A 22,401-nucleotide genomic window follows, 5' to 3' on the forward strand; every position below is an offset into this window, starting at 1 on the left:
TGCAGAAATAGCTCTCTGATGGAAATCCCAGTACATTTACTAGAAACTAAAGGGCAGAATTGCTAGACTGTACTCACCAAGGCAGCTCCGCCGGTCCTCCCTGGTAGGCTCCCAAAACCTTGCATTTTGTAGTTGCTTCCAGCAGCTGGGTCTCTGATAAATTCAAAGCCTGTAAAGAATCGATAGGCAGATGGACAGATATAAAACGTATGTTCAATATCAACAGATTCCTGACTCTGTCATGCGTCAGCTTCTGTAACGATGCATGACCAAAACTTAGTCGAGTGATTCTCAACCAGGCTGGTGCAACACCATGTCATGCCTTGAGATCCTGCTATGGGTGTTGCATTAGCACTGTTAGGTATTTTTATACCTACGTATGATTTGTATGATAACCCCTGGGATTTCAAATAGGAATCCATGATGTCAAAAAACATACTTGTTGTGGGCTTCCAAGTTATTTGCAACAGAATTGCTCTATTATTTCTTGTAGTCGGGAAGCAAGTGAAAGCTAGGTGCTGGTACTTTCTCAAGGTTGTCTTAAATCTGAAAAGGTTGAGAACCACTGAGCTAGTCTCTCTGGAGTTCAAATCCCAGAAGGGTCTAATCAGACTTCCTTTCCTTCCAAAACAGATCAACTGGATTTCCATGTGGGTTGTACACTGAACCCTCAAAAACTCTTAAAAACCCTGGCATACATTACAGACACTAAAATACCTTTCTGCTGGGGTTTCAAAACCACTAAAAAGGATAGCTCTTCTGTTATGAGAAATACCTGTTGGACCTCACTGTGTCTAAGTCTCTCTTCGTGTCATAAAACTAGAAGGTTGTGCCAGTGTCCTTGCCAATGCCAACATTTTTCTTTCACTGCTGTATGTATGCCAGATCCCTGCCTATCTTTTAGCCAGAAGTGGATGAATTTCAGTGAAGTTACAAGGTCAGTTTGTTAAACCCTTCAGTAAAAAAACCTCTCTGTGTAAATGTAAGCTATTGTTATAGTTGTTTCTTTCCAATTGTCTAAAAAGGTTGAGAAGCTCTTCTCCTCATCTGAGATGATCAAGACTACATTAAAAAAAGGTTCCACCAGCATAATGAAAATCCATCCAGCTACATCGGTGGCCAGTCTTCATTGTGAACATGCCTAATCTATTTTACCTTACTATAATAATAATTAATTTAAACCTGAAGCAAACCAATATAAGTACACCTATATTAGGGATTTTCACTGGTATAACTAGTTCCCTTTAGTTCTACCTATTCAACTCTTCTGACATAAACCATGTCTCAGATTTGATAAGGAACTAGAAACTTGGTATGTTACCAGGGAATGAAAATAAAGAGGAAAGGGAGGGAATAGGTTCTAGCGGTTAAAGCACAAATTTCCAAACACAAGTTAACTTAGCTGTAAGGTTGGTTAAACTAAAAATAGTCCTTAAGCAAAGTATGTTCTTTTTTTCTTACTACAGTACCCATATGACTTTTCATTCATGGTTTTTAAGTCTACTAAAGTAGAATCCCCCACTTATTTTCACTTCTCATTCTATCTCAGAGTTTCTGTTCTGCTTGTTAATTTAGATTATAAACACATTGGGATAAGGAACTGGTCCTTTTATTCGGCTATAAAAGTAGCTTGCATAATTATAATAGTAAATACAAAATAATTATAGACCTCATCTTTCACAAAGTTTTAAACCCCTTTTATCTCTTCCTTTTATATTTTCTAATACCCAAGGATCCACATTCAATCACTCGCTTGCTTTGGGAAGAACAAAGAGTTTTGGACAAATTCCACCTACCCTTTTAGGGCACAAGCCTCCCTGTAGAGATCCGATTAAAAAAAAAAAAAAAAGTTTGCAGCTGATTGGTGCATATTTGACCAAAGGACATCCTGGGGAGTAGAGTTAACCTGTAAGGTAAAGTTTGGGAGATTGGTAGTAAGAGCAGGTGAGCTAGAGTTTGGGGAAAGTGACTTTTTTAAAAGGGCAAGATAAATATAAATATTTTCTTAATTCTTTTCTAGATTTAGTATGTAGAGTAGAAAAACAGTGGAATTTTGTAGTTAGAGTTAAGTCTTTATGTTACTTTCTTGCTTAGGACTTTTGTACTTATCAGGGACTTTTAATTTATCATCTTTTGCAACTGAAAATTGATATTATACTTGTGTTTGATTCATGTTGTTGTGCAATTATCTGGGGATTTGCAATGCCACTAAACATTAGGTGATATTTAAAACCTAAATTGTTCCTATCTGTTTAGGCCTATTGTTACTTTTCCACAGTTTGGAAAATGTTATAAGATTTTGTTTAGATACAAGTATGCACATGAACATTGCTTATTTCCAAGGCACTTTAACATCTTTCTCCTGTGCTAATTTCTCTTTAATTTTATGTTGGTACTTAGGACAGTATTGTTAAGTTAAACAGGATGAGGTTTCTTAAGAGCCTTATTTGAAGCAGTATCAGCAACATTAAGAAAAAAAAAAAGATTTTTCCCTTCCATTTTTCTCAACAGAAGTCTGTCACACATTTTCAAGAATTTTCTTAGAACAGCAGGAGAGAAAGGGGTGGGAAGAGGCAGAGAAAGAGAGAGACAGAAAGAGAGAGCTTTGTTTTAATACAAATTGAAGCTTTTTTAAATATTAATTTTTACAAGAAGCAGTATTTCTTAAACTGGTTTAAGAGACAAAAATAGATCATTGGTGTAGGTAACAGTGTTTGCATTAACAGAAGGAACTCAAACACCTAAGTGGTTTGCTCCAAAAGTTGTAGATTGTTAACTGATAATAGATAGTTGACTAGAAAATGGGTAAATAACTAGAGCTAGACAAAAGTATGGAAGTGGGACTTAAAACTATAATTCTCAATTTGGCTCAGTTTTACTTACCTTGCTACCATCTTATCTACCTCCAAAATACTGTCTCCTAGGTTTTTGTTTTTTTTTAAGTTTGATTAGTTCGTGTATGTAAAATACTTTGAAGCTGTAAAGTACCAGGTATCCTTACTGTCTCACGTAGGACTGCAGTTATCCTTGATAGGATTTACCTGTTCATTTTAAACCAAGAGAAAAAGGAAAATGATGTTTCAGTATAAACTCTTAATTTGAAATTGTCAGTCCATCAACTATTTAGATAATTAACATTGTTAACATATTAACAATGGGACGAATAGAATAGTCTTCCTCTTTCAATTAAGAATTACTAAGAGGTTTGCAGTATTGTGTGGTCTGCTTGACAATGGATGCACCATTGTTGTGGCATTATGCTATCTGTCTCCTTTCATTCTGTTCTCTCTTACAAGTGGGAACATAGTCTTTTCTAAGCCTGATGTTTTCAATTGTTAATTTGAAAAGTTCCCCAGAGACTTTTCACAGAGAAAGAGACGGCATAGAAGATACCGCATTTAAACTAAAATCTTCTTTTTAAAGTGACGGAGGAGATCACCATTACCTGTTGGAAAAGGCTTCTGTGATTCAGTAAAAAGTATTTTATTGAAGGTTTCTTACCAAAATAAGAGAAGAAGGGGGAAGGGAGTAGTAAAACAGCAGAAAGGTTTAAAAACGGGAGCGGAAGCAGAGAGGCAGAGAACGAGAAGGAAACCGAAACTAATGTCGTGATGCTACTCACTCTTAAAGATCATGCAGACATTTCTTTTAAAAAAAAAAAAAAAAAGAATTACACAAAACCATTTCAGCTTTGTCAGAAGTACTTCTCTGAAATGACCTGCTTTTTGTCAGTGTAGGTTATAAACTGTATCAACAGAGTGGGAGGGAGAGCATGTTTTCAAAGTAGTTAATGATGCAGTTTGTAGCTTTATAGTAACTAAACTTAAATTCACATTTCAAAAAGCCAAAGATTCCAGTGTATTAATGTCCAGGGTTTTGCGGTTTGATTCAGATTATGCACAACCCCAGGATCAGTAGATCCAGGATTTAGCTTCTGTTTTGGGCTCAGTGGTATTTACATTGACAATTGCAAGTTACAATATAATAGGCTTTGAATGTCTTGGAGACAGTGGTCTTAACATAAGTGATGGGAAACATCTGAAAAAGGTGTTCATTTCCTTTCAGATTGAATGGTCATCTGTGGACAAGGGTCTTATTACAGTTCCAGAGGGGCGACTCTTACTACTAGACTCTTCATGTTACAGACTGGACCATGTGGGACATCATTGATGCTCCATTATTTTATCATTTGTGGCTCGGTCTGAGTTTTCAGGCAGGCTACTCTTTGACTTTAAGACTGAATTATATGCCACGGTTTTCGATGCATCTACCTTCCCTGGGCTTTGGTGCTTGGTGAGGAGTAAATTCTTGCAAATAATTAGCTAATGCTGCCAGTGAACGTGGTTATGTAGTGGCTGAAGTCAGGGCTTTGACTCCCCTCAGTCCATTTGCCCACATTTGAGTATTCAGAGAGCAGGGGTGTTGCTCCTGATTCAGGTCCAAGATCAAGGTGGGCCCATCCAAGTGGGATCTTTGACTTTTCTCACCCAAGTAACATAAGGAAACTATTTAACTTCCTCTTAATTTTATACCAAAAAAGAACACTTTTTTTCTTCCCCTTCACTTCTTTTCCATTCCCCCCGCCCAAAAAAGAAGATCCCTTCTGACATGCTGTCTTTGAATATGTTTCCCTGTTTAGGTTTCTCCCATGAGATGAAAATGGGGGGTGGGGGAGGGTTAACCAAACTGATATTTGTATTGGAAATGATGTCAGAAGCTGTAAGACAAATCATAGTCTGTATGGAAAATGTGATGTAGCCAGAACACAGTTTTCTCAGGGGCCAGTTCAAAATTGCAGAATAAACTCTCACAAGAACTAAGAGCCATTTAAAAACCTCCTCACCTTCTGCTCTAAATCCAAGGTGCATCTCTTTGACTTTGCTTTCTTTAATGTAAATTTATAACATTCTGTCTGTGTACACATGAATGTACATATATAAATCCAAAACAAACCACTCCACTGAATACACTTAGATCCCTGGGGAGAGGATGAGAGAACAAACACATCTAGATGTTAGTCATATTGCTGCACAGGAAGGCCTCTCGGATATTATGGTGATAAGGCTGGTAAGATTATATTTAGAATAGAACAGCGTAAATCAAGTAACAAGTGCTGAAAAAAGGTTTTTCAATTTTACGTATCATGGAAATCCAGTATCCACATTCGGTGTTGAATAAGAAAAATAGAAGCATTTTCTTCAAAACTACTACATTTGTATATCTGTATTTGTTGCATGTAAAATTTTATCAAAATGTTTCTACACACATGCTTTGCTTCAAGACTGGTTTTGATTTCTTTACTTTGGTTGCTATTTGCAATTTAGGGCTGAATAAGATTAGCACATGATCTGTTTTAATGCCTGAAGCTTTTAAACAGCAAGAAATTAATGGTGAATGGTGGAAAAGCAATAAAGAATGGGTAACATTAATTTTGTTTGAAGATTTAGTAAAATTTGTGATCCTTTTATGCTTCTTGATTTTTTTATTTATTTTTTTTCCCCATGAATTCCCATTGGTCATCTCAGTACTCACAGAAGAAATAATGCACCCTCACTAACTACAGTGACCTGAACTCATCATTTCTGTTTTTAAAAAGGTGTACTTTTAAACACTATTATTTCTTATTTCTTCAGCACTTGCCTACTTTGGTGATGAACCATTTCAGAAATAATTGAGACAAGACCAACAAACCATTGTGTATTTGTATTTATTTGTATTTCTGCAATCAGAGGCACTTTGTTATTTTCCATGAGAAGAGGATAACAGTAGCATCCTCACTGTCCCAAAAGATTTCAGCCTAAATGTACTTTTTCCTTGTTTTATTTTACTGCTTCTATTTCCAGCTCACTGGATCCAAAACCATTCTGTTCTCCTCACTGCTCACATCCTTCAAACACGAACAAAAATCTCTTGTGTCCTCCAATTAGTCTTTTAACCAACCTATCTACATTTAGGCTTATGTACATTTAGACAAATTTGCATAGCTACAATTACCTAGCTGATGCAACTTTTCAAAAAGCATTCCTACGGTAGACAGATATCTAATCTAATCTAATCTTTCTTTAATAAGTCAACTATCCCTTGATATTGCTTTGATTTTTTTTAACATCATATATATGTGTATGTAAGTATATATGTGTGTATGTTTTTTCCTTTGTTGTCCTGTAAATCGGATGGGCTGCAAGGCATGCCCTCTTGTTGTGATACTGAGTCATGCCACAAGTGGATATGCCCCCTTCAGATGTATGAGACCTCTGTCCTCTCCCCAGCTCCCTGGGTGGCAGCAGGGGGAGGGGGAGCCTGGAGTCCTCAGCTGCTGCTGCAGCCAGAGCATCAAAAGAACAGTGGCCATGTGGGGGCCTTGGGGGCTGTAAAAAACACCATGTAGGCAGCATGTGGCCAATGGGCTGCCCTGCAGTAAATAATAAATATGTTTATAAAATGAGAGAGGAGACATGGGAATGACCTGCTGATATTTAAAATAAAGTTTGATTTTAAATCAGTATCTCAAGACTATGTAAAATGCACAATGTGGCGGCTATACATCTTCCTGGCAGCCATAGTGTCAATCATCTATAGCTAATAATTTTTACGCTAGTTACTGTTACTAATAATGCTTGAGTCAATGTTTACCTTCTAAAAGAAGAAGCATCGCAAGCTGGAGGAGTGGGGAGGAGGGAGTGTTGGACGATGAGGAGTGGTATGGGCTGTAGTTTAATGAGACTCAAATTCCCGTTTTTGATTTCAAGTCAAATTAGCATTTGAAAGGAGGGTACAGCATGGACAGTTCAATTTCAAAGCCATTGCAGTTTCCAATATGGAAGAGAAAGTGTCTCCATTCAGAAGTTGCATTTCTTTTTGGAAGAAATTGGGGTTCACTTCATAACTGCAATAACAGAGCTCTTGCTGTGAACATAGGCGTTTATAATTCAGAAGTGGTATAGCGGGTTTATTTATGGAAGACAAGAAAGCATACCTGTTTACTATTTGCTATTAAATTGATGTGTATAAAATAACCAGCCAGGGGCTTTTACTGACTTGAAATCTTTGCTTAGTACGAGCAGCTTAAAAATATATATATACAAGTGAAGCACAATTCCTGCATCCATTATTGGGACTCTGCTCATTTTAAACGAGTGATATGTGTCTTGTCAGTACACTTTGCAAAATCCTTCCTTGTGTGTGCGGGAAACTTGCCAGAAGAGAAGGAGATTTGTTTTTTGGCTTCAGTTTTGTCTAGAACCTGAGTGACTCCCTTGTGCTGAATATGCAAGACTTGACAGGGAAAGCGTAACTAGGGCAGTGGGAGAGGTGCACCCACCCCAGGAGCTGGCTGTGAGGGGGTGCTGGGGTCATGAATCTTGGCCATGCCAGTGGCAGCCCTGCACTGCCCCTGCCTGGCCATATGTGCTGGCTGGGGCAGTGCCCAGGGCAGGAAGTGAAGTCATGCCCCCTTCCCCCCAGGGACCCCTGCAGCTCTAAGCCCAATACATATGCATGGGGTGGTGGTGGGGAATAAATCAGGCACAGGCTGGCAGGGAGCCCAGCCACAGTGGAGCTGATGATGTTGCAGCAGTGGCAGCAACACCTTTACCACCCCTCCCAATTCCCTCCCCCAAAAACATACCCATATCTATCCATCCATCCCCTCCCGTTCCTCCGCTCTCTCCCCACGCCCTCAGGAGGCACTCAGTGAGCTGTCTAGGTTTCTGGCAAGGTTGCTTCATTAAGTTGAAAAATAAGAGGCACCTGACAGGTGAACCTTTTTGAATCCTTACTAACTTTGATCTTGAAACTCAAAGCAGAAAGGTTTGCAGAAGAGATCTTGCATCCAGCTACTGAATGCAGCAGAGACTGTTCAAAGTCTTTTTTTTTTCTGCAGCATTATAGCTTATTACCCACTGTTGCATATTTCAGGATCCACCAAAGATTCTATACTTAATAATTCTCAGGACTTGCAACTGTTTAACATGGTTATAATTATATAGCGTGTTGCGGCACACAGTGTTAGCTCAGTTAGGTGTGCAAATGTGATTCACAAGATAAGCCCAGATAGTTTGATTAGGAATCCATGGAGTTAAAAACATTTTGACCTGTTCTAGCCTTTCTGAGTTCTTTGCAACAGAAAATAACTCTATTTTTCTGTAGTAAAAAAATTAATGGAAACTAAGAGCTGGCATTTTCTAAAAGGCCTCATCCAGATGAGCGCAGATACATCTGCGGTGCCACATAATGCACATTCAGTTGCTCTCCGGCTGCAAGGGACCAGTGTGGAGGGTTTTTTTGACTCCTGGATATCCAGGAGTCAAAAAAACCTGTGGGGAAAAAAAGCAGAGTGGCATACATGGGAGCAGCATGTGCCGCCCGAAGCTGGAGCCTGGCCTGCTGGAGCCACACTCCACTGCCGGCCAGGCTCCACATGGCAGGAGTGGCATAGCTGCAGCCCCAGGATGCCCCCCCAGACCCCAGGTAAGGTTGCTGAGGGCAGTCCAGTGTTGGCTTCAGCCTCCCCTACCCTATCTGGGGTTACTTGCCATGCACCAAAGTGCATATGTCATAGGCATTCCCCAAGGTGCAACACCGCTAGTTGTCCGCAGGGAACCAAACATGCACACACGTCTGGACATGGCCCTTGGGTCTAACAAGGGGTGCCTCGAGTCTAAGAAGGGTAATGGGTGTAAAACAGTTGAGAACTACTGTCATAGAGTATTTCAGCTCTGATGCCACGTATGACCATGCTCTGCACTATCCAGGACAATCCAGCCTGTGTTTGGCTTCATCGGTCTGCTTTCTTGAAGTAGCTGCTTGTTTACTTCTACTAGAATCTGAGTGTTTTTTTATGCATCTGGCTACTCCCATGTAAGAAATGTCTCCTTCACTCATCTTCGTAATGAGAACATGCACCATCTGGTGGCAATGCAGCAGACACACACTCTAATTTCCACTATATTTAGTTCAGATAGTCTGACGCGCGCTCAAACCTTTACTTGATTAAAGTTGTAGGTATTTTAATCATGCAAGTCATATGCACAGGGATATGCTTTGTGTTCTCTTTGCTTCAGCATTACAGCATTTCAAAGCTGTGAGTGCCCAAACATTGTGAGTTTTGGTTTAAAAAGCCATGAACTTTTAAAAACAATAGATTTAGGGTTATTTTATTTTGTTTTCTGGAGACAGAAAGCAAAAGCCAACCTAGAAAGATAGAAGGTTGTTGTTTGTGGAGAGGGGTGGGATTTGTTTGTTTTTAAATTTAAATGAAAGCTGAGATTCTCATATAATCCTCTGACTTTGGGATCTTAGGCCTTAAGGAAAACACCAGATAGCTTATGGCTCGTGATACAATTGCAGGAAATGGTAACACAGACTTTTAAGCAAAGAAGCCACACTGATAGGCTTATTTGTTTAAACTAAACTGTTAGCATTTTTCCACTTGAAAACCATTCTAGTTTTGTTTGAGAGAGAAAGCAAACCTAACAGGATCTGTTATTTCTCATCTCCTCTACCCCATAGTAACTCGAATTATGCACTTTTATGTGGATCAATTCCAGTTGATCATCAGTAAATTAACCTTCCCTTTTGGGTCTAGATTTCTGAACCTCTTTTATCAGATCACTGAAATCTAGTAGTGTCTCCATGGCAGAAGATGTAAAGCACTAGAATAAATCTGAATATGTTTGCTTATGGACATAGAAGTGATCCAACAAGTAAAGAGCTGGTTGTGCCCGGTGTCCACAGTGCAAAATGATCCTGGGATTTAACAGTAAACTTGGATCCAGTTCCAGGCTGACACATCTCATTCAGTGCAAACAGAGGTACAAATTAGTTAACAATCCCCCCCCCCCCCCCCCCAAAAAAAAAAAACCCACCCCAAGCCCGCAATTACAATGACTCTGTAAAAGTATAGGAAAACAATAGCGTTACTAAAAAGGTGAATTTTATATGGTACTCTAGCCATGCTTTTGGGACCGTCCTTGATACAGCACCTTAGTATGAACAGTTGTTAATAATAAAATTAAAAAAAATGTTATAAATGAAATGGATTACTTGGAAGGCATCTTTCAGCTGCACAGTCTGAAGTAGCCTTGAAAATTACTTGACCAAAGATACACTGATAAGTGTAAATGTCTTTTTGTCTTGCTAATTGGAACAAGTTCTGCATTATCACATTTTTCTGTGTCACTCTAGGTTATTTTAGTAAACCAGGACTGTGTAGGCCGAGTGGTGTTATGGCTAGTACTAGCAGTTTTACGGGGAAAATATGTAAATTAAGTATTTGCTTGGCAAAGGAATAGGCCATTTATTTGTCAAAGTAGGACTGAACTACGATTTATTCTTTAGCCTCATCAGCAATAAGAAATATGGTGTCTGAAAAGCAGGCCATATATATAGCCTGAGGCTAAAGAATTTTATGAACTATTTAGACTGGTAACTTCCAGTTTGAACATTGTGTAACATGGACACTGTTAAAAGGAGCGCTTGTGAATCCTGAACCACTTCAGTGACTCCTACTGCCATCCCCTGATTCTTTGGGAACCCAGACAACTGGTTTCTTAAAATAAATATACATTTCTTGTTCTTTTGTATGTTGATTTTTGGACAGCAACACTGAAGGTTGACATGGCAGTTTGTCAACTGCTCTGTGTTTTCCATGAATGCTGAATGAATCAAAACTGTTCCTCTGGAGAGGAATCTTAAGTGCATCTCTAGATGATACAGTACATGTGTGGATATCTTCTCTTATGTAGCTGCAGAGGGAGTTCTTATTTCCCTTGTGTAGCTGCCATGCCCATAAGCATTTCTGATACAGATCACTAGAAATTGTATCTTATGCGGCAAGATGAAATAATGATCAAGTGCTATTCTTGATCCCACTGTTTTCCCACAACTTTTGACGTTGATCGTGTGATCAGGCAGATTCTGAGCGCGTTACTAGCAACCAACCAATAAGTGTACCTGGAGTTAAGGTGGCACGTTGGGAAGTTTTGGAGATTTTAGGTAGCAGAGTCTGGGTTTATTACAGCACAGTCTTATTTTTGTGTTGTCTAAGCTTCCCTTTTGAGGGATGGTGGTCAACTGTGTTTGGGGACTGGAATCACAGTGTCACAAGTGATGTTAAACTTCCTGTCTTGATTCTCCCAGCAGCATTCAATCACACATCAGTTACTTCTGTTTGTGTGCTATCTGCCCAGACTTGTACTGTTAATGAGATGTGGTCCAAGGTAGCTTTCCACCAAATGGTGTGAGCTCCTCCTCCCCAGCTGGTTCCAGCCACTTTGCAGATTTATATTCTCAACTTCTTCTGGCAGTGATATCTATTTAGTAGTAGTTGTATGTGATCCAGATTCGCTGACATTATTTTGGAAGTCCTTGTTCTTCAATTAAGCCCCACAGAAGGAGAGAGCTGTTTCAGACAAACTGGTTGGAATCACATAAGCTGTAATAGTCTTGACATATTTTCAAATCTTCTATAAGGATGTGTTCTGCTTAGATGGAAGTACTCATGTGGATGGTGAGGAGAGTAGGATGTATCCAAATTCCTGCAATCAGGTTGGTATCATTATAATAAATATCAGAGAGTTATAGTGCCAAGGCGAGACCTAGAGGAACCTGATGTCCAGTAGATAGTCTACTGGTCTGTTCCGCTAAATAGATGTAGAATTTGCAGTTGTTGAGCCTACCTGTCCACAGGTAGGTGGAGTGTTTATTTTGCCATGCATTATTTTCAGTGCTTCTAGGAAAAGATTGTCTGCCAAACCATTTTTTATGCTGCAGACATCCACTAACGCAACTGTTGCTTTGAGCCTGTGTTATAGTAAGTTTGGTGGATAATTAGGACAACTGCCTGATAATGGGTGCTTTGTCAGACCCTGTCTCTCAGTTGCATTTCTATAAGCAGTACTCCAAGAAGGACCTCTCTCTCCAGAATAACATCTCTTCCATGAACATAATTAATTATACTAGTCAGCAGGTCCTCAGACTGGCAGCTATTTTTCCCTGCTTCATGATGTCAAGGACCTTTACCCATTGCAGCATCTTGGCCATTGGCCCAGGGGCATGCACATTTCTTTTAAAAACAAAAAACCCCAACAAACCCTCCCCCTCCCCCCAGCTCACCAGTCATTCTAGCATGATGCCCTCTGGACCTGCAGCTGCACTAGGTTTGGTGAGTGCTAAGGCCTGGTCCAAACTGAGAGAAGTGCTGATGCTGAGCAATCAGCTACAGAAAGGCAAAAGCTTTTTTGCCCTTTTTTTGCAAATGGGCAGAAGTTTTTTTCATTGCCCTTTTGTGCTGAAGGTCTATTTGGGCCTGGGAGCTCAGGAGCATGTGGGTGGTGATGCAATATATGGCACACCCAATTGCAGGAAAGCTTAATAGCTAAAAAAATTAAAGCTGGGAGTGGCTTTTAAGTGTTTTGCAGAGCTGGACTTTCACCTAGTCAAGCAGGAAAATGTAGGGTCTTGGAGGTGCTAACCCTCCCCAGAGACAGTGTGCTGTTCTAAATACTATTGGCAACTTTGAATTGTGAAGAAAAGAATACAGAATGAGACAACGGACACCGCCCCCTCCCTTGCCCCCTATTAACAATATTGTATTTTCCTATATTCTGCTGCTATTAAGCCAAGTGGGAATATTCAGCCACGGAGTATATTTAGATTGTAAATTCTTTAGGGGCACAGACTGGGAATTTGTACAAAAATGAATACAACAGGGCCTTAATCTCCTGTATGGCCTGTAGGTGTTATCGCCCAATGATAAATATTGTCCCCAAAATTAGTATTGGTATCAGTTCAGTGTCCTTCAATTTTGTGGCACATCTAAACCATGTTAGAAGGTGCTAGAGAACTCCACCATAAAACCGTGCTCCTGCTGCATATACAACTCATACCACAAAGAAAAGTGTAGCCACTTCTTGGTGCATACCCATTGCCACTCTGCCTTGGGGATACTTGTGAGATCGGCACTGGGTATGTTGAATGGATACAGGACATCTTCCGCATGCAGTATATGTATGTGGAAGTGGATTTGCACTGCAGCACGCTATCCAGCATAGAGTGGGCCTGCTCTTACATGACACAATCTGCTGCCCTACCAGGATGAAAAGCTAAGTTAAACCATCAGCTGCCAAAAAGGACAGCATTACCTTTTTCTGCTAAGACCAGATATGCACTATCTCAGGGTTTGGGCTTACCCAGAACTGATTGTCTAGGAAGTGGAAGCAGGTACTTTAAAACCCTCAAGTGGGTTAATTATTTATGATGATTAGTAATTATATAAGCTGAACCTGAATTGGTGCTTGCCAGTTGATCGTGTTGCCTACTTTCAGGATCTCCGCTCAAAGGAAGGGAAAACGTTTTTAAATCTGCCTTTATTGAGAGCTAACTAAATAACCTTGTTTGAGTAGTGACAAGCATGAGAAGGTTAAAAGCACAGTGAATGGTAAAACTTTGCATGTTGTGGTTTCTCCCAGCGTTGCTTCAATTTGGACTGCACCCACAGGGAGCTGTGATTTAAAACCATTCTTATGTAAACATGGCCTGTGAGACCACTCTGAAGTTTTGGTTTTATTGGAAATATTATATATACATTAGAAAGGGAGGGCAACAGGATATACAAGATACCAAGTTTTCCTAAGACAAAGATATTCCCTGCTTTCCTTCTAAATACAGATGTCTCCATTCATTCTTGCCACTAGCTGGTGCTAGGATACAATTTACTGAGCATGCTATTACAATGAAAATCTGCATTATTAGTTTGCAAGAGGGAATTCTTCCCTTCTGATATTTTGCAGAAGTGTTCCTGTTTGTTGCTGTTCAAAGTATCCTTGTGGTTCCTGGTTCCAGGCATACAAAACATGTTACATATACTGGTCCTTTGACAACACATTATCTCCTCTCTCTCTGTCTCCCATTTTGTTGTTGTTTTCCACTTGGTCTCTCAAATACACTCATTGGGAAGGTAACTTATTTTATTAATTGTTAAACAATCCACTAGAACACTGCCACCTGAAAAGCAATATTAAATAAGACTAACTTTAACACAGGAGGGTTTAACATTTCCAAAACCCAACGCTTCTCAGTTCAAATGAACAGATGGCATTTTTAATTTCCCCATGCAGCATGGTTAACAGCAATGAATGTTTTCATGATCACATCAATGTGTTAGGTCCTACAGACAGCCATGTCCTAGCGCCAAGGATAGTTTCCCTTGGGTGACTCTCACTCTGGTTCACTTTGGACAGTCTTGTGCAGCTGTCTACACTAAATCCAGCAGACCTTCATTTGCAAAATCAAGTGTTGCAGAACTGCAAGAGGATAAATGCTGTTTTTTCTTATTTTAAATAACCCATATGTTCCATTAAGCAATAAGGGTTTGTCAGGGAGTATGAGCAGATGAGCAAACTGATATTAAGGTAAAAGGGGTGGAGAGGGGTCTGGATTTACTGTGTGCCAGCTGCTCTGGCGAAACTGTTGCATGTATTCACTTTCTTGTGGTAAGTGGAAGCTACACTGCAGTAACAAAGGGCACTTATATACGTACACTGAGGCTTCTCCAACACGCTGTAATTACCGTGCTGCAGCAGTTTCCATCGTCACCTGTATTAGTGTTTCCACGCTGAAAAATAGCCTCTGTTCAACAAGCTTTAGTTAAAGCACCCCCATGGCCATTTTTCAGCGTGAGGATGCTGATACATGTGACTCTCCAGATGCTTTAATTAGAGCAACTCTCACAGCCACTCTAATTAAAGTGCACCTCCACACACCCCCACTCCGCCCCCCCACACCTCCCAGAGCATGGATATAAATGCTACGGCTGTGCGAAATTTCGCCGGCCATTTCATTTCGACTCTGTTTGACTCATTTCGAGGTTGAAACAGCAAAATTGAAATGAAACAAAGGGCTTCAAAACAGCCTTGAAACAAAACGAGTCAAAACGTTTCAAAAGTCAAAACGTTTCGACCATAGCACTGGGAAAGGGAAGTCAGTTCAGCTAGGCTGACTTCCCATCCTTGGCCGATCGAAACAGAGTTGAAACAGCCTTGCTTGTTTTGATGAAGCAAAATGGAACAGCTGTTTCGAATCTAAATGAAATTCAGTATGAAACGCTGTTCCCTTGAAACCTCACAACTCAAGGTGAAATGGAACAGTGTTGTTTCGCACAGTTCTAATAGACACTCTAAGTCCTCTTTCATTTAAGAAAAAGGCTGTCCCATTTCAGCTTTACTGCAAGCTAGCAATGGGTACAGGAAACAATTACTGCAGGTCAACTAAGGCGCAATAAGTCCCTTCTGAAGTCCCACTCATTTTAACTTGGTTTAATTGATTTGTCCATCCATGTTCTACATCAGGCTAAATCAATGTAACGTGCACCTATCCTAAGGAATTAGAAGTATTTGCTAACTTTAACCTTTTGTTAATCCAGCCAAAACCTAAGAGAAGAATTAAAGATGAACAACTTGGAGCAGCAGAGAATACTGTCTTTCCTTGGTGAAGTGAAATGAGGGGTTTGTATGCTGATAATGGTGCCTTTCTAACAGAAGTTGTCAAGCTGCTATCAAACAAGTGTTGAGGCCTGTTGAGATGACATTGTAGTGGTCTGATACAGGGTTTTTGCATAGTCCTAAGGAAATCTGCATTATGGCATGTTGACTTTGTCCTAAAAAGATTTACAAGGTTTTTCAAGTTTTTTTTAGGGCACACTGGTGTTCTCTATGTTATTATGGTGTCCTCTATGTTGCCACTCTTGCCCAGGACCAACCATGGTCACTACACTAAGTGAGATAACTGTAGCTAATGAAAACTCTCCTCTCACCTGAACTGGATGGTTTATGAAGGAGAAGATCTTTGAGTCTCATCACTGTTGTTACTTCCAAACTCCTGTATTGGTATGGCATTGTTTCTCCTGTGTCAACCAGCAACAGATTTTTGGGCCCTTTTCAATGACTCCCTTTGTTGATCAGAAATGGGTGATGCAGAGTTGGATATTTTCAGAGCCTTAATTATTTATTAACAAAGTATATGCAAACCCTTTCTTGAACATAAGGTTGCATATATTTATTTTGTTGCTGCATCTTTTTTTGGCAGAAACTTCAGCTAGGACACCACTGGACTTCTAGGAATATAGAACTAATGGGACTTTATGGGTCATTGATTCCCATGTGTTGCTAGTGAACAAAATCGTATCTCATCATGTTTTTCATTAATTTACTAAGTCCATTCTTAAAATTAGTTCATTTTCAGCCCTCTATTCACAGTGGCAGGGTGTTCCAGTACCTCCCTCTTGTGATGCTGCATTCCTTTGAATATAGGATGCCCTGGAACTGAAGATGAGCCAAAAAATTCTGGGCTCAGTTTAAAGAAAAAAATAAAACATCAAATAGAGACATATCTGTGGTGCATATAAGAGATAAGTGTTTAGGATGCAGGGCATTTCAGAAGAAATATCTTTGTTTTTAAAAATGCATTCAAGTAAACACAAGTCTGCCACTGCCCTGTTCCCAAAGAAGGTATCTTGTCTTTCATCACTCTTCAGGGTTATCAAAACTCAAACTGGTTAAATCCACTCTAAGTCCCTTTCCTCCCTCAAGCCCTTTGCTTCATACACATGGGGAAACTGCTAATCCAAAGTTCCCCTTGGACCAGATGGTCTGGTAACTGTAGCCCAGCCCTAAACCCACTGTCTGTGCAGCTGTTTGGCACACAAAAAGACAGCTCATAAAGGTTCAGCCTTCTGGATGAAGAAGAATACTTTAATTTATCCATTACCCTTAACAACTCTCTGAGAATAGCTATGTGCTGCACAGAAAGGATTAAGATGCTCTAGAGAGCCTCATCCTGGGGTCTTATGCATCAGTAACCACTAATGGACAAGCCAATAGCACCTTTTGCCATAACTGCACGTAGAGTAGCTTGTGCAGGCTTAAGAACAGTAAAAAGATGCATATTGGATAACATGGAAAACGATTCTCCACAAAGACCCATCTACTGTTGCTTATTCAGCCTGCACGTCCCTACTGGGATGCATGGGAATGTTGGGACAGATGGAAGGCAGCATATTCTTTCACAAAACAAAGTAATCTAAGCTGTTGTGTTTATTCCCAAAGTTCATTTTTAGCCTGATGAGCCCTTTCACATTCCTCTCTTCAGACAGTCTTGTTATTAAATGCAGACAGGAAACAAGAGGAGCTGATACTTCCATCTTTTTCCCCCCTCCCAGGAGTGTACCTGACTGAATTGCCAGCTCCACCTCTGTTTCCCGCATGATACAATGCCTCAAATATGCTGTGAGGCAGGAATGTGAAAAATATCTAAAAGGCATTGAAAAAAAAAGGTACTGTTTGAGAGAGAGACAACTGCTGATAGCAGGAAATGGAGACATTTCCTCGTTCAAGTGAGGCATTGATGACTAATTTCCCAAGAACCAAAATTCCTGCATCAATAAATTTGAAAAGTAGGGATTAGATGGTACAATAGGGCCAGGGGGGTAATTGCGTTATAGATTTGTTCACTTCTACAGTGATGGTTCACATCCATGGCAAATCGGCAGTGTCTTTTAAGTTGTTGCTGGACAGCTGTTTGGTGTCCTGGGAGAAACGGGTTCAATCCACTCAGTGGGCAGGAATCCCAGCTCTTTGCAACAGGCAAGAACTCTGATTCTGCAAAAGAAAAATATTTTTTAAAAATGGGGGGGGTGGGGGGTAAAACCTCTATATGAAACTTCACCGCTATCAGCCCAACTCTCTCTCTTAGAGGAGGGTTGATGTTATGACTTGTCCTCACCTTCCTCCCAAACAGAAATGGCTCTAGAGGAGGTAAGGTTACAACAACTTTCTACCACTACAACCTTCTCTTTGGGAGCCACTCCACTATTAGAGATCTGAACTTATGCATGCATCAGGAGCGCAGAGGCCACCTTTGCACAGTTTGCATGCTACCTGCATAATTTAGCTACTGAATATGACAGGCTTCAGCACATCTTGTAGAATAACTAAGACTTAAGTAACTATGCTCTTCATAATATATAGCCATTAAAAGAATTTATCTTGCTCTCTTAGCCGTATTAGCTCTGCAGTACCAAGTAGTTATAAAAAATAATAAGAAAACAGTACTAAAATGTGGTTGTTAGGAATCCAGGCTCTGAATACAGATGAGGGCAGATCTATTGAGTAAGACAATGGTATTTCTCAGAAGCATTTTTCAGAGAACTATGTTATGGAGTACATGTGAACATCAGGGAAGAGAAATGAGGTGGTACTGGTTCCATATGCATTGCTGGTGAGACAAGGGGCAAAGCTACATGGCATAAGATGGAAAAAGGGGCAATTGGCACAAGTTACTATTTGTTCTAGGGCGCCAAACAGTCAGTGGCTTCATTCCACAGGGCATGGTGCCCTCAGCTCCACAGGCTGCCCCATATGTGAGGAGGCCACCTAAGATTTTTCTCCACTTCTAGGAAAACCTGATCTCTGTTGCTAGGTGAGATAAGTTACAGCACATGTCTGATTTCAGCATCCACACTTCCAAAAACACTTTAAAAAACTAGAAAAGGCGTGGAAAAGAGCCATTGGGATGATCTGAATCCTGGAAAACTTGCCTCTTCAAGAAACTAATAGTTTGTGTCTGAAGTGATGATTAAGATGATATACTAATACCAGGGATGGTACATTTCTGACAGTCAAGGCTGTTGAAGCTAACAAAAAGGCATGGCAGTGGAAACAATGGACACAATGCAAATAGACTGTGGAAATTCAAAGGGATTTAGCTGCAGATTTCTAACATCAGGGATAACTAACCAGGGGAAATGGTGGACTCACCATCCCTTGGGAACTTTAAAACATCACTGATGCTTCTTTTTTTGCCTGCAAGTTATGTTCAAAGACATTATTTGATGTAGGAATCATTCTGAAATATTCTGGACCATGTTCAGCAGCACATCAGACTAGACCAGTGATTCTGAGCCAGGGTGCCAGGGCACCCTGGGGTGCTGTGGGATCCTTTGAAGGATGCCTCAGGAAGTATAAGGAGATAAAGGCAGGCTCAGGCTCTCCCTGCCTGGCCATTCGCTACCCCTACTGCCTGGCCCCTCTGCAAGGAGGTAAGCATGGTAATAAATACATCACTTTTTAAAATGGGTTGCCACTTAATTCACAAGCTATGAAGGGGCAGCTTGAGTTTAACAAAGAGTGCCTTGAGTCTAAAAACGTTTAGAACCACTGGGCTAGATGGTCAAGAATGCCCCCTCCTGGCCTAAAAATCTATGAATCTGGTTTTATATACGTATAAGTTTTTATAACTTGTCCTTAGAAGTTGAGATGGTTGTGATGAGACAATCTGTGCCTTGAGTCTGAAGACGATGATGATTTTATTTACCCAGTGAGAATCATTTAGCTAAAACGTCTTGACCGTCTTTCCACAACACAGGAGTTTTGTCTGTCACATCCTTCTTTGAAGAAGCTGGCATTTAAAAAGATAAGAAAAAAGGGTGGAGAGGTTCAGTCATGTATAAGTGAATAGTGATGCTTTATGTTTGATAATAATCTGGGGCCTGATTTGTTATAAAAATAAGCATGTCCATTTCCTGTACTGTGGGCTCCTGTGTAGGGCTGCAGGAGCTGCTGGCAATGAAATGTCTGTGGCCTCCTTGTCCTTGCTTGGCCCCATGAAGTGTGAACGCCCAGACATTTTTTATACTGAATTGAAGCCCTGATGTAAATGACGTGAGTGAGGGAGGTCTTAAGTGCTGCCAACATGCTTCATTCCTGACCTGCATCATTTTCTGTGACTGCAGGACACTGATTTGTGAGTATAAAAATGATGCTGTACAGTACCGTGGCAGATCTGCAACAGCAACTCGCCAAAAGTGCCCGATGACTGAAGCTAACTACGAGCAAAAATGAAAGATCGGAATGCAAAGCTACAGCCCCTCTTTCTTGTGGGCCCTTTGTTCTGATGTACATTAAACATGCTATGTCTGGAGACTTTTAAGGTTTCATTTTGATGTTTTAAAGTTCCCAAGAATTTCTGCAGTGCTCCCCTAACTTTTCCGTCAGTTAAGACGGCATTTTGCTTAAGACCTGAAATTGGATCTTGCTGGTGAGGCACAAAAGTTTTACGTTGTTTTCAGTAGCCAGACTTTGATTTCTTTAAACCAGGGATTTCCCCTTAATGATTAACGTCTTGGCATGTCAATCCATCACTGTTCCCCTGAGCTGATACTAGATATTTGCACAGCAGTGATACAATTAAAGAGATGATCAAGGAACTGTTTCTTTCATCTCCTAAGACATGTTTTGGGCATACTAATGTGAAATACTAGAAAAATTGTAATGAGTGCTAATTTTCTCTAATGCAAACACAGTTGCCTCAGATCTGCTGACTGGAGCATGCTATTTTGGGGCAACATTGACAGAATCAAATATTTGTTCTGCTAAATAGTGGTGTGCATATAGCTTAATGGATTTTCATCTGAAAATTACCTCCTTGGAATTAGGGAGGAATTGCAAGTCAAAATGCCAAAGCCTCAGCCTCGCCTGCTTCCACACCGCAACATAATCTCTGTTTGTTTATTGCTATCGCGGTGACCACTAGTTATGTGTGTTTGGAGAACTGATAACTTGCAGGATATTTACCTTGTTATGTTTGGAGTAACGGTATTCAAAATCCAGAAGTGAGTTAGGAAATAGCAGCTATTTTTTATCAGAATAAAAATTCAGCAGGAAAGTTCTGATTCTGCTGAAATCTCCTCCCACACAGCTCCCTCCATAAATTACTCAATGATTGGCAAACCAGTCAAGCACATGAAGAGCGTTGCATCAAGCTGCTTCATCGGTGCTTTGGCAGACAAGGTGCTTTGGGTAAATCTGATATCTTTTATTGGACCAACTCAAATAATTGGAAAAATTCTTCTTTGCAAGCTTTTGGGTACAAATACCCTGGAAGCATCATTGGTGCTTTGGAATTTGATTTCCTCCTCTGTCTCCTCCCCACTCCTCTCTCCCCTTTGCCCAGGGCATTGAGCATCCTGCATTCTGTGTTACTAGGAGCTGCAGGAGTTCAGCACCATTTCTGTCTAACCATTGATGTCATCAATCAGCTATAGAAATAAAATGTGTATTAAAGCACACGTGTAGACGCGCCCAAGAGTTCTAACTTAATGCTCATATTTGAAACATTGGAGCTGGAGTTCAATTGAGTTTTTAGATTCATTCTAAGAATGAAAATTGTCTATGAAAATGCAAAGGTTTGTGTTTTATTATTGAAAGAACCTCCATCATGGACCATTGATTCTTTTCAGAGCTGTTGTGGCAGGGTCAATGAAAATGATGTTGCTCTTTGTTGCTGAAGCTTCAGTGCCCCCCCTCTTCCATTTCTCCCCCTGCCCCCTCCTCTCCAATCCTCTAGATCTCTCACTTGAGGAGGGTTAGTTTCCTTTTTTTTTTTTTGCTTTCAAAATCTCCTTTCTTTCACACTATCCCTAATCAATCATCCTTGCCAACCGCCTTCTGGAAGCAGAAAACACATCCTTGAAAATGCATGGAATCTGCAGGGCTCTTTGCTTGTTAAGACACTTGCCAATTGAGCATTTACAGGAGTCTAAAAATCTGCCCTCTGCAGCCCGGAGAAACCGAACAAGCTACTTGATTGAATGGGGACCTTTGTGACCAAGCCCAACTGTTTGTTGCTGAGCAGGGGGCTGTGGGTTTGGTCTGATGCCTAAATCCACAAGACCCAGACAAAGAGACACATGGCTAGTGTGATGCCGGGTTTATTTATACATAAATGGCTCCACACTGCAGCTGCAAGAACTGTACAATGCAGTGATTCAGATTTCTTATTATGGCACCCCGTGTCAAGTTACCTACCCAGCACTGCCTTCTGCATCTTGCTAATAACCATAAGTGATTGCTAACAATAGTAGAAGCTGCAGACTTCAGTGTGATTTAAGGAGTTGTCTCTGAGGGAGTGAATCTAAGCTTTGAGCTGGCAGAGTGAAAAAGATCCATCATTATGCTACTCTATTCAGGAACGCTGCTCTAGGCTCATTTTTGAGCACAGGCGCAGACTTGTGTGACTTCAGTATGCTTCATCTAGTTAATTTATTGTCTATGCTCTTTGTTGCAGTGTGTTTGCATCATTTTAAAGGTCATAAAAGGATTCAGTGATGTCTAAAATATAATGGAAAAATCATTACTTCATCTGCAAAGTAATATGACCTTGCTGTTAGAGGACTGAGACTTAGGGATTCCTGGGTTCTAGTCACAGTTCTATCACTGGCTCACTCTGTAACCTTGTCCAAGTCCTTTAATACCCAAGTCTCACTTTCTCCAGCTGAATTTGGGATTAAACTGATTTCTGTCAGAGGGCTGATAAATAATGAATATTTAAAGCTCTTTTGACAACCTG

The 22,401-nt window shown here is 40.4% G+C and overlaps 1 protein-coding gene across 14 annotated transcripts in view; it reads left to right on the forward strand.

The window, feature by feature from the left end:
* LRRC38 (leucine rich repeat containing 38) overlaps nucleotides 1-22,401 on the forward strand; it is a 258,878-nt gene that overhangs the window by 1,376 nt on the left and 235,101 nt on the right. For 4 of the 14 annotated variants that reach the window (XR_009456172.1, XR_002087306.2, XR_009456173.1 and 1 more), the window contains one exon: nucleotides 4,066-5,467. The exons of 4 other annotated variants lie outside the window; for them this stretch is intronic. The gene's annotated coding sequence lies outside the window, so the exon portion shown is untranslated. 6 more of the 14 variants (XR_009456178.1, XR_009456186.1, XR_009456179.1 and 3 more) reach the window with 5 other exon arrangements.

The sequence above is a fragment of the Alligator mississippiensis genome, chromosome 13 (genome assembly GCF_030867095.1).
Source record: "Alligator mississippiensis isolate rAllMis1 chromosome 13, rAllMis1, whole genome shotgun sequence".
Classification (NCBI taxonomy): Eukaryota; Metazoa; Chordata; order Crocodylia; family Alligatoridae; genus Alligator; species Alligator mississippiensis.